General features: G+C 44.4%; 2 protein-coding genes across 7 annotated transcripts in view; one reads left to right on the top strand and one right to left on the bottom strand.

Moving 5' to 3' along the window:
- The window catches only part of Itsn1 (intersectin 1), a 189235-nt gene extending 181458 nt beyond the window's left edge, over positions 1–7777 (bottom strand). For 4 of the 5 annotated variants that reach the window (XM_070030612.1, XM_070030615.1, XM_070030614.1 and 1 more), the window contains exon 1: positions 7556–7771. The gene's annotated coding sequence lies outside the window, so the exon portion shown is untranslated. Of the gene's footprint in view, positions 1–7555 lie in introns of all 5 variants that reach the window. The other variant, XM_070030617.1, reaches the window with a different exon arrangement.
- Positions 7778–8107: 330 nt separating this feature from the next.
- The window catches only part of Cryzl1 (crystallin zeta like 1), a 36943-nt gene continuing 32158 nt past the window's right edge, over positions 8108–12892 (top strand). Inside the window, exon 1 of one of the 2 annotated variants that reach the window (XM_070030610.1) lies at positions 8108–8547. The gene's annotated coding sequence lies outside the window, so the exon portion shown is untranslated. The remainder of the gene's footprint in view (positions 8548–12892) is intronic. The other variant, XM_070030611.1, reaches the window with a different exon arrangement.

The raw sequence follows: 12892 nt of genomic DNA, 5'->3' as shown, positions 1-12892 counted from the left end.
ATCCTAGATACTCAGAGGGCTGAGATCTGAGGATCATGGTTTGAAGCCAGCCCAGACAGGAAAGTCTGTGCATCTCTTATCTTCAATTAACCACCAAAAAGACAGAAGTAGAGCTATGGCTCAAGTGGTAGAGAGCTAGTCTTGAGCAAAAAAAAAAAAAAAGCTGAGATACAGAACTAGACTCCAAGTTCAAGCAACAGAACATGAACACATGAACACACACACACACACACACACACACACACACACACACACACACACACACACACAGATGACCCTCCCTGTTCTCATGCAGCAGACATCCTAGTAACCTTTCCACCAAGCCACTTCCTCAACTGCTCTAGTTATTTAAAGAATATTAGCACAGCCATAATTAGACCTAAAGAGATCTAAAAACAATCAGTCATTGGTTAACTTATACCCAAAAGTGGGGTAGAGTGGGAGTGTGTAACACTCACATACCATTGTAATAGTGTAAACTGCCATCAACTTCCTAAATGGCAAATTGAAAATATATATCAAAAGTCTTGCTCATACCCATAATCTTACTGATTCATAAGAATGACAGTTCAAAGCCAGCATGGGCAGACAAATGCAGAAACTGTTATCACCAATTAATAAGCAAAAAAAAAAAAAAAAATCCAAAGTAAGGCATGGTTCAAATGGTAGTCTGCCAGCTGAGAATGGCAAAAAGCAAGAGTGCTAGGTCCTAAGTTCAAGTCCCAGTATTGGCACAAATAATAAAATAAAATAAATCTTCAAACTCAGCATATCTTTTGATCCTGCAAATCCATTGCTAGGAACTTAAGAAAAAGATGTATGTGCAAAGAAGTCTGTAGGACACTCATTGCAGAGTGACTGGTAGCAGTGGGGTAAAAAAAGAAACTAAGTCTAATAAATTGGTTAAATTCTCATAAATTCATAAAGTGGAATATTATTCAGTTACTAAAACTTTCTAATCAATAATACACAGAAAGACATTTTTAAAGTGTTTAAAAAACAAAACAGCAAACTGGCCCAGTGCGAGCTCACACCTGTCATCCTAGCTACTCAGGAGGCTGAGATCTGAGGATCATGGTTCAAAGCCAGCCTTGGCAGGAAAGTCTGTCAGACTCTTATCTCTAATTAACTACAAAAAAAGCCAGAAGTAGAGCTGTGCTCCCGTAGTACAGCCCTAGACGTGAGCAAAAAAGCTCAAGGACAGCACTCAGGCCAGGAGATCAAGCCCTGAGTTCAAGTCCCAGGACAGGCACACACATACACACACACACACACACACACGCACGCACGCACACGCACGCACGCACCCACACACAGAACTAAGTATAACAGGATCCCATTTTGTTATAAAAAACTGTATATGAATACATTCATACAAAAAGGATCTGAAAACAAATACTCAGGTAGTGAACTAGAGGGTACTCTAGCTTTCTGTTTACTTTTGTGTATTTTAATTTCTCTAAATGCAAATTCTTTTTTTGGGGGGGGGTCCAGTCGTGGGGCCTGAACTCTGGCCCTGGGCACTGCCCCTCAGCTCTTCAGCTCAAGGCTAGCACTCTACCACTTGAGCCACAGCACCACTTCTGGCTTTTTTTCTTTTTGTTTATGTGGTGCTGAGGAATCGAACCCAGGGCCTCATGCATGCAAGGCAAGCGCTCTACCACTGAGCCACCTTCCCCAGCCCCTGCAAATTCTTTTAATATAAAATACGAGCTGTTCATCATAAACAAATTATGAGGTGAATACTAACATAAAACAATTAAGCTGAAAGTGATCATGAGATTGACCTTATGTTGATTAGTCTAGCTATTTAATTTTTTTAAGTATACATATTTAGTACCAAGAAATTAGCAAGAGACTTCTATTTTAAGCAGGTTTCTACGTATTACCACAGAGAACCGTAATACAAAAATTAAAGTTAGCTTGTGAATTTTATGTCATATATCCCAATTCTTTTTTTTTTAGAAAACTATCGGGGCTGAGAAGGTGGCTCAGTGGTAGAGCGCTTGCCTTGCACGTATGAGGCCCTGGGTTCAATTCCTCAGCACCACATAAGCAAAAAGAAAAAAGCCGGAAGTGGTGCTGTGGCTCAAGTGGTAGAGCGCTAGCCTTGAGCCGAAGAGCTGAGGGACAGCGCCCAGGCCCAGAGTTCAGGCCCCACGACCAGACCAAAAAACAAACAAACAAACAAAAAAACCTAGAAAACTATCATTTATTGATAGGTTTAAGGTTTAATACAGGTTTCCAAAAGTGTGACAGTGAGAGTACCAGCATAAAATAGAGTGACTTGTGCTAAAAATACTCTGAGCTCATCACTGGCACCAATTCTTTACTATTAATTTTAACTATTCAATGGTAACTGGCTTTATCTCAAGTACTTATGTAAACACTTAGAAGTATTTAAACTTTACTACTGTTCTCACATTCAAGAAAACTAGCATAAAAAAGTTTGGGGATTAAACCAGTTACTGACAATTATGATCAAATAGAATATTCTCCAAAGTTTTCCCTCTCAAACTAGCCAACCCTCAACTAGATATGGCCCTCAACTTCATGAACTCTAAAATAGACTGAAGAAAAAAAGGAGAGTAAAGATCTTATTAGCGTGAGTAAAATTAGAAGACATACCAATTGGAAACTAATATGTAACATCATAAACTATAATGGGTTTACCATAGTTTATAAAACAACAATAATAAATGAGTACTATAACATGCTTAACTTAAAATTGAGTATCAGAGCCAATATTTTGCTGCCTTCTTTCTAGTATATTACTTAGAACACTGTGAGCCAGAGACTCTCAAAACTAATCAAGCTAACAGAAATGACTAGGTATAGTACTTATTGCTTCTAATTCATAAAATTAATGACTAATGCATGATGCAACAACTTGGCAATTAAAGGCTTAAAAAACTTGGCCTCACTGCAATGCAGTTTAAGCACTTACTCAACAAATATTTAATTTAGTTCCTCTAGGCACTATTTTAGACGGTAGTGATACCATGATAGACCAAAACTTCTATCCTTCTGAAATATATATCATAGGAACAATACCACATATGAAGAACATAGTCAGTACTTTTTCAATAGCAGCCTAAGACATAAAACTGCCACTGGAAAAAATGGCTATCCACTGCATCAGATAGTCTTAGAGAAAATTCAGTGAGAAAGAAGTACCATGCCAGTGGTTTTCCAACTTTACTATTGCTCAGAAAAAGTTCCTGAAAAACTTATATAAAAAATGGATTCCAAGGCCCCATCTCCAATTGTCTGATTCTGAATGGACTGAGACACACCAGTATTTTTCACAAGAATCTCAGTAAAAGCTCACATAAGAAGTCTAGACTTCGGGGGCTGGGAATGTGGCTCAGTGGAGCGATTGCCTTGCATGCATGAGGCCCTGGGTTCGATTCCTCAACACCGCATAAGCAAAAAAAAAAAGCCGGAAGTGGTTCTGTGGCTCAAGTGGTAGAGCGCTAGCCTTGAGCTAAAGAGCTGAGGGACAGCGTCCAGGCCCAGAGTTCAGGCCCCACAACCGGACCCAAAAAAAAAAAGTCTAGACTTTGAGAAAGCCACTCAGTGAGCAGGGCTATTCAGGAGAAAATCATTCAAAAGACAGCAGTCAGGTGGCAGAATTTGAATGAGCAATACAAATTCAACTTCCATGTAATTCTCTATAGAACAAATTTAGCAAATTTAAAAAAGTGAGACTGGGGATGTAGCTCAGTGACAGAGTAATTACCTAACATGCACAAAGCCCCGAGTTCAACTGTCAGCACCACAAACACACATACACATTTAAAAAAAAAAAATAGATGAGTTAAGAGGCTTGGGGTATAGAACATGTGTTTCGCATGCTCCTTTTTTCTGTGTGGGAAAAAAAGGTGGAGAAAGTGATCAGCTTCTCTCCATTAATCTCTGTAAGAACTTTAAGAATGTACCTCAATCCAGGCATTTGGGGAAAAGATGAAATATCAGAGAATTCTAGTATTGATATTAAGAGAAAAGTAAAACCAGGGGACTGTGAGCCACGCCTTTAATTCTAGCTACTCTGGAGGCTGAGATCGAAGGATCATGGTTCAAAGCTAGCCTGGGCAGAAAATCTCATGAAATGGCACTATGGCTCAATTGGTAGAGTACCAGCCAGGAGTGAAAATACCAAGTGAAAGCACAAGCGTTCAAGTACCAGTATGGGTATGGGGGGGGGGGGGTGCCGCCGGGGGGGGGGGGGGGGAGGGGAGGGGGAGAGTCAGACAGAAAGGAAAGAAGACAGAAAAAGAAAGAAATTAAGAAAGAAGAGGAGGAGGAGGAGGAGGAAGGAAAATGAGGGAGGGAGGGAAAGAGGGAAAGGAAGGAGAAAAATATTTTTAGTCAACTGGAAAAACAATGCTAAAAGGGACAAACATTTCATGGGATAACTCTCTTTATGCCCTATTTCACAATGCTTAGTAGCTGAACAATGCACAAGGTTCCAAAGTACATTAATAATTTGTTCATTTTCTCTCTTAGACAGAATAGCAAGTTTTAAGTACCATGATCCTGAGCAATTTCAATAGCTTCTTAGAAAAATGACAATTTAAAAAATACTATTAGACAAGTTCTTTGCTGGGCGCTAAAGGTATCTGAAGTTATTTTTGTGGGGTTTTGGGTTTTTTTTTTTTTTTTTGCCAGTCGTGGGGCTTGAACTCTGGGCTTGGGTGCTGTCCCTCAGCTCTTCAGCTCAAGGTGGGTGCTCTACCATTTGAGCCACAGTGCCACTTCCGGTTTTCTGGTGGTTTATTGGAGATAAGAGTCTTATGGTCTTTCCTACCCGGGCTGGCTTTGAACCGTCATCCTCAGATCTCAGCCTCCTGAGTAGCTACGATTACAGGCATGAGCCACTGGCGCCCAGCTGAAGTATTTTTTATGCCATATCAATGTCCCTCGTTTCTTAATGTAAATTTCTTAAGAAGTTCCAACTTTTTTTTTGTCAGTCATGGGGATTGAATTCAGGGCCTGGGCACTCTTACCCAGATTTGTTGCTTAAGGCGAGCTCTCTAACACTTGCCCACAGCTCCATTTCAGGCTTTTTTGGTGGGTAATTGTGGAAGAGAGTTTCACAGACTTTCCTGCCCAGTCTGGCTTTGAACCTGGATTCTCAAATCTCAGCCATCTGAGCAGCTAGTGTTACAGGAGTCAGGCCTGCCTGGTAAAAAATTTCATAAAAAAAAAAAAAATGTGGGGCTGGGAAGGTGGCTCAGTGTTAAGAGTGCTTGCTTTGCATGCATGAGGCCTGGGTTCGATTCCTCAGCACCACATACGCAGAAAAAGCCAGAAGTGGTTCTGTGGTTCAAGTGGTAGAGCGCTTGCCTTGAGCTGAAGAGCTGAGCTACAGCGCCCAGGTCTAGAGTTCAGGCCCCATAACCGGAAAAAAAAAAAAAGTTTTTAGTTATAAGCAAATGCCTGAAAAATGTTTCAAGAAAACTAGTTGAAAGGGAAAAGATTTAAACAAGAAAAAAGGATTTCAGGGGACTGGGAAGGTGGCTCAGTGGTAGAGCACTTGCCTTCCATGCTTGAGGCCCTGGGTTCCATTCCTCAGCACCACATAAGCAAAAAAAAAAAAAAAAGCCGGAAGTGCCGCTGTGGCTCAAGTGGTATAGTGCTAGCCTTGAGCTGAAGAGCTGAGGGACAGCACCCAGGCCCAGAGTTCAGGCCCCACGACCAGACCCCAAAAAAAAAAAAAAAACAAAACAAAAAAAAAAACAGGATTTCATTCTCAGAGAAAGACAAATGGAAATAAAAATAACTATGAAAGGTGTTTAAACTCCTACATTGTTAAACTCAAAAATCAAGATGTCAGCTGAGTGCCAGGGGTTCACGCCTGTGATCCTTGCTATGCAGGAGGCTGAGATCTGAAGATCACGGTTCAAAGCAAGCCAACCCCAGCAGGGATAGTAGTCTATTACTTCCAATTAACCACCAAAAGCCAGAAGTGGCATTGTGGCTCTAGTGGTAGAGAGCCAGCCTTGAGCAAAAAAACTAAGGGACAGAAGCCAGACTCTGAGTTCAAGTCCCAGTACTGGCACAGGTGTACGTGTACACACACACACACACACACACACACACACACACACACACAGAGGAAAGGAAGAAAAAAGTGAAGGTGTCCCCGCAAAGAACATCGTCGTTCTGGGGGGGTTAGACTCGCTGCACGCAAAGCAGCTGGCCTGCTGGCTCGCAGCCCCGATTCTGCCCTCACATCCTGTCCACTACATAATCCATGAGCTGGCTCTCTCAGCCTTTCTCCTCATCCGTTCAACGGAATTCGTAAATCTCTCTGCTGATAGGTCTTCCAGGGGTCATGGTTTGCATATTTGTGCTTATGATCTGTATTTTATTGTCCGTACGTTTCTGACCACAGAACCAGCAAGAGAAGGACACTGACACATACGCACAAAAGAAGCCCATCCACCCCTGGGCAGCTTATATTTAAATTTTCAGGTTTATTTTTCTGCTTTCGGAGAAGCAAGGACGATTGCAAAGTTCAAAAGGAAACTTTGATATCCACATCCAAGATGCTGCTCGCCCCCCCCCAAAAAAAACCAAAATCGCCACACGCTCCCAACTCAAGAAGCCGCTAGTCTTATTTCTTCCAGAGCAAAGCCTTTCTAGTCTAAAGCACAACAAAAGATTGCCCATAGGAAACGTAATCTACGAAGCTGTCTTCAGAGAACCGAAGCCCAAGAAGGCACAGCCTATTCCTTTCTGCTTTCCAGATTTTCTGGGAATGTGGATTACATTTCCAACCCAGAAGAGAACGCATCTGTGTGCCTCGGGTGAATCCCGTCGGTGCGTAAAAGAAGGGCAGCAGAAGCGCCAGACCCCGGGGGCGCTGCCCCAGCGAGAGGGGGAGCCAGCCGCGTTCGTTTAAACAGCACCAAAGGCCGCCTGGGCAGCACCGCCCGATGCCAAACGGCATTGGCTGTCCTTCATGGAAAGGATTCTGTAAGGCACGCGACGGAGAAGAAAAAGAGACGAGCCGGGGACTCGAGGCCAGGGGACGAGCGGGAGGCGCGATGCCGCTCCGCGGGAGCTCCGGGTCCCCGGCAGAAGGTGATGCAGGGCCGGCCCGCCACCCACCGGCGACCGAGGGCAGCGAGGTCAGCCCTGGAAGGACCGTCCGCCCTCGACGCCCCTTCGGCAAGACCCGCGAACGCCCGCTCGGCCGGCCAGGGCTGCGGGCGCCCATTCCATCCCCAAGCCCGTCCCGCGGCCGCCACCCCCACCCCCCACCCCTCCGGGCCCGCCGCGGAGCCCCGGCTGCGGGGCGCTGGTCCGCTGGCTCCCGGCCGCCGCCGCCGCCCCCGCCGCCCCCGGGAGGATAGGAAGGACGAGGCGGAGCGGCGACCGCTGCCGCGCCAAGCCGGCGCGCGGCACGGGGTGAAGGGGAGCCGGAGGGACGCGCGCCGGGCCGCGGGACCAGAACCCCGAGCGGCCATCGTGCCGACCCCCGCCCCCGCGCGCCTACCGCGGTCCAGGCCGCCGCCGCCGCCGCTGCTGGGCGCCCGCTCCTCACCTCATCTCCGGGCGGGTGCGCGCTGCCGCCCCAGACACGAAATCAGTGCAGCTCACACGCCGCGGGGAGGGACGCAGGAGCCGCAGCCCCGCACACCATCCCCTCCCGCCCGCCTGCCGGCCGTCCCGGAGCCCGCTCGGGATTCTCCCTCGCGAGCCGCCGTACTACCGAGCAACCAAGCTGCGCGGCCTCCCCGCGCTGCCCTACTCCCCGCGGCCTCCCTGGCTCCCTCGCTCCCTCGCTCCCGCCTATCTCCTCATCTCCCTCCGCAGCCTCCTCCGCCCCCTTCCAATCCTCCGTCTCCGCCCGCAAATGGGTGGAGACAACGGTCTACCAATCGGAATGAAGCCACGCCTCCCGGGCACCGCCTACCTCCGGCCCCGCCTACAGCGGGAGAAAAAAGAGGAGTGGGCTTTAAAGAATTGTGGAGTTCGGAGTGACAGCCAGGTGAACCAATCAGGAGGCTTTGGGAGGACGTGCCCTGCTTCAGGGAGGCGTAACCAAAGGTTTCTTGTCTGGAATTTAAGGAGAGCTTTTTTTTATTTTTTCCATGATTCGGTGCATCTAGTCGTTGCAGCGCAACCCTGTACCTAGGATGCATTCACCTAAGTTACAGAAGGCTTTACAAAAGAGAATAACGTGAATCGAAAGGCCAGGCAGGACACAGCCCGAGGGAGGTGGTAAGGATACGGTTGGAATAAGAAAGGGTGTGGTCTTTCGCTCAAATCTGCATGAAAAGAAATCTGTTCGGGTGAATACAACCTTGTCCATTTATTGGTATTCCCTGAGGCGGTGCCGAGTGTCTCTATGGAGCAGAGCATACCGGGAGTTGTAGTTCCCAGCTCCGAAGCCACGGCGTTCGCCATACGTCTACGAGTGACAGGTGGTCTGACCAATGGTAGCACCGTTTAAGCCCAAGGGGGCTTGTCCTTGAGAAGAGCTGAAAGGTGGCGGTGGCGAAGGCGCTGGCGGTTGAGGCTCCCCCGAGGCAGGTGAGCTGTGGGGAAGCTTGTCGTGTGTCTGGGGAAACGGGACTTTGGCCAAAAAATGGAGAATCGCCCGGCAGAACCATCTAGCCCTGAGGAGGATGGTGGTTTGCGTTGCACCTTGACGGGAGACCCGTTTGGGCGCTCTGGCCTAGTTTAGCCGAGGCCGCTGAAGGGCGGGTGAGACTACATTTGACAAGCAGTTCCGGACTCTGGGATTTCTCTGCTTTCATCTCCCTCCACTTGTATGCAGGCAAAGGTCTAGACATAAGTTTCCCCCCATACTCCGACTTTTAAAAATTGCTGTATTTATTTTGACCTTTCCCCTTTACTCCTCCTCTGCCCCGGCTTCCTTCCCCTTTACTTTCCCGGTTTCAAGCAAGCAGTTCCCTAAAGCTAGGGTCTTCGCGTGTATCCGGCCACGAGCCCAGATGGGATCTTTTCATAAAGCCAAGCCCCGGAATGCTCTAGAACAAGGATCACCTAGGTAGGTCTGGGCTGGCTGCTTATTTGCATTTTTCATCGGTTTCCCTCCCCCCCCCAACCCCCCACCCCCGTCCTGCTAGTTAACATGACTCTAAGCAGAGTAGCAAGGTCCTAAATCACCTCTTTCCAAAGAGATACAAATTGAGCCACTTTAAGTGCATTTAAAAAGTGCAAAGAAATACTTTAAGTTAATTTTATGTTTTATTTAACCCAGAAACATCCAAACTATTTCAATTTAAAACGATATTTGTATCTATTTTGTTCCATGTGTACTTTTCCACATCTGGTGTGCATTTTACACTTGAGAGCGCAGCTCGTATACAACCTGCACCGTTCAAGTGCTCATAAACCACCTGTAGCTATTGGTTTCTGTGCAGATCTAATGGAACAGTACAAATTCAAAGCGGTTAACCGTGTAGCTCCTTCGATGCTCTGTTACATAGACTTCAGAACAACCTTAGGGGTACTCCGGTGAACTTACAGAAATAATAGTTTAGAAAAGAAAAATGGGGGAGGGTGCCGGAAAGGTAGCTCAGTGGTAGAGTGCTTGCCTTGCATGCATGAGGCCTTGGGTTCGATTCCTCAGCACCACATAAGCAGAAAAAGCCAGAAGTGGTGCTGTGGCTCATGTGGTAGAGTGCTGGCCTTGAGCTGAATTGCTGAGGGACAGCACCCAGGCCCAGAGTTCAAGCCCCACAACCGACAAAAAAAGGGGTGGGGGGAAGCTAATACTTACTGAATAAAGAGTTTGCTTTGGGGCTGGGAAGATGGCTTAGTGGTAGGGTGCTTGCCTAGCATTCATGAAGCCCTGAGTTTAATTCCTCAGTACCACATAAACAGAAAAAGACAGAAGTGGTGCTGTGGCTCAAGGCTCAGGGACAGTGCCCAAGCCCTGAGTTCAAGCCCAGGACTGGAAAGAAAAAGAAAAAAATGAGTGCTTTGTATATATTACTATATTTTTGTAGCAACGCTTGGAAATCACTGATGATTCAAACCAGCATCATTTAGTACTTGTAAATTCTATCCATCAACCATTGCAACATATATTCTTTTACCTTGTATCACTAATTTCACTGCATTGATGCTTCTGGCCCCATCAAGCAGCAGAGCATGAGGGGCTTGGAATGAAGGAATTTCCCAGGTAAGACCTGGCTACCTGATATTAGTAGTAAAATATGGTAGTTTTAGAGTTGGCCATGCTGCTGCATGCTGCTGAAGGGATTGAAAAAGAAAGTTGAAAACTTGAAAGAGATACTCAAGACTGGGCCAATTCTATATAAAACTTGCTCAGTTTTGATTCATTTGAATACCTCCCAGAAAAAGGAAAGTGGGAAAGCTTGGGAAGTCTTAAAATCCCATTCTGCTGAACTTCACTTTTCCCCTGAGACATGATCCTACTCAGTAGCACAAGCTGCCAAGCTGGCCTTGAACTCCTGATGAGCCTCCTGGCTCAGCCTCTTGATTGCTGGGATTTCAGGCAGAAATCGCCAAGCCTGTTTTTTTCATTGTTTATTTAATAAAAGCCAAATGTTTTCTTGCATAATGAGCTTCACCTAGATCGATTTTAGGACAGTCCTGTGCCTCTCAGGATTTGTTGTTTCTTCGAGACAAGATCTCCCTATGTAGCCAACACTGGCCTCTAAATTGTGATCCTAGTGATTCAACCTCCCAAATGCTAAGCAAATACCTTTTTCTGTTTCTTTGTTTTTTTTTTTTTATTCTGCCTAAAAAAGGAATGTTTCCTTTCAGCTACTCCTGCTATCTTTAATTCTTAGGTTGCATAAAATAAAGTGGTAGAGTGCTAGTCTTCAGCAAAAAAAAAAAAAGAAAGAAAAGAAAAGAAAGAAAAGCTCGGGAACACGCCCGGTCCCTGAATCCAAACCCCAGAACTGGCACAAAAACAATTTTTAAAAATAGGTAAAAGTCAGACACTGGTAGCTCACACCAGTACTCCTAGCTACTCAGGAGGCTAAGATACGAGGATTTCTGTTCAAAGCCCATCCATATAAATCCTAGAGAATCTTATGTTCAATTAACCAGCAAAACACCAGAAGCAGAGGTGTGGCTCAGTTAGTAAAATGACAGCCTGAGTAAAAAGCTAAGCAGTATCATTCTGAGTGCAAGCTCCATTATTGGCACACACACACAAAAATAAATAATAAAAGTTAATTACAAACATTGTATTAGTTACACCTGAAGGTGTCATAGCTTATGTTGGAAGATAATTTTAAAAATGTGACTGTACAAGAAAAATAATTCAGATTTTCAGGAAGTTGGCCATAGAGCAACAGATGATTGGATGATAAGGAGAAAGTGAGAAAGTCAAAGCCCTGAGTATTGGTGATTAACCTCATCTAAGGTGATGGCCCTTAGTGTGAGTAGGCCAGACAGGCATGACAAAGCGAAAGAACAAAAGAACGTAACTAATAAAATACTGTGAAGAAGGGCTGTGACTCTCAGATGTCCCTGATGGCTAGAGATGACTGGGAAAGATCAGCCCAGTTATAACTCTGTTGAGTTTGAGGTTGATCTGATACTTGGGACACTTGTGGCTTCAAAGTAAGGGTGAGGAATGATCTGTGGAGACTTAATTATTAATAGATGAGCTTGGGGATTGACTGTAACAGGAGAAGAGTCTGTGGATTTCTTGTTGCTGTTAAAGAAGAAACTATTTGAAATTACTTCCCCTTGATTTTCTAGATACCTTAAGAGATCAGTACCTTTATTAAATAGTTTCTTGAAGTATTTTTAGTTAAGTCTGCAAAGTTTTATTTCTGCTTTTACCAAAAATTAGTTTAAATAAATTTCTGAGTTTTTTCTCTATACTTTAATAAATATATATGTATATTTATCCATTATGAATTTTATTCATTTAAAGTATTATTAACATAATCTTCAGTTTTCCCACTTATGTAAAATGTTTTTAAAATTCTGATATACTTATAAAAGTATGAAACCTATATGTTTCTCACAAAGCATCTCAGCCATTTTGTGTGCATGTGTACCAGTATCAAAGCTTGAACTCAGGGCCTGGGCACCATCACCCAGATTTGTAGTTTAAGGCTAACACTTGCCCACAGCCCACTTCTGGCTTTTTTGGTGGATAATTGAAGAAAAGTCTCACAGACTTCCCTGCTCATGCTGGCTTTGAATCACCATCCTCATATCTCAGCCTCCTGAGCAGCTTGGTTTATAGGCATGAGCCATCTACCCCAGCATGGCCCACATATTTAAATGTAGTTTACTGGCTTAGAGGTGTAGCTTATCTGTAGAGTCGCTGTCTAGGAAGCACAAAGCTCTTAAGTTCAAAGCTCAGTCTGAAAAAAAAAATTTACCTAAGTGGTATAGCACTTTTACATGAAAGAGGTTCTGGTTTCAATCCCCAACACTACAGTGGGAAAAAAAACAAATTTTATGTGTCATTCTTTTGATTTAGCAAAGCTTATAGTAGGATATGAATATCTATAAATTGAACATTACATAACTTTCTTAAAAATGATACCACATATTTTAATTTCTATTGTTATTTTATAACACAGTTATTTTCTTTCTGCAAATGCCTGTAAATTAATTAAAGGTCTTATTAAATAATGGGTTTAAGTCTTCTATTTAATCTATACCAGTGCCTAAGAAATTTTGCAAGCCTTGAATATCATTCATTCTACCATTTTCCTAGTCCCAGAATCCATATTTCTTTTGGGGGAGGTTATAAAACAAATTATGAGTAGTTTCTCATTTTTCCTCTAACCACTTTTGTAAAAAACCCCTTCTTGTTTTACTTTGTAACTTTAAGGCTATTTATGATCACACACAGTTCTTAACTGAATCAACTACTTTTTTCCACAGACTAGGCCACTAGTCACTT

Source organism: Dipodomys merriami, unplaced genomic scaffold (assembly GCF_024711535.1).
Source record: "Dipodomys merriami isolate MVZ:Mamm:240054 unplaced genomic scaffold, mDipMer1.0.p SCAF_2, whole genome shotgun sequence".
Lineage (NCBI taxonomy): Eukaryota > Metazoa > Chordata > Mammalia > Rodentia > Heteromyidae > Dipodomys > Dipodomys merriami.
Note: the sequence above shows the minus strand (reverse complement) of the source record. Positions and strands in the feature narration are given on the sequence as shown.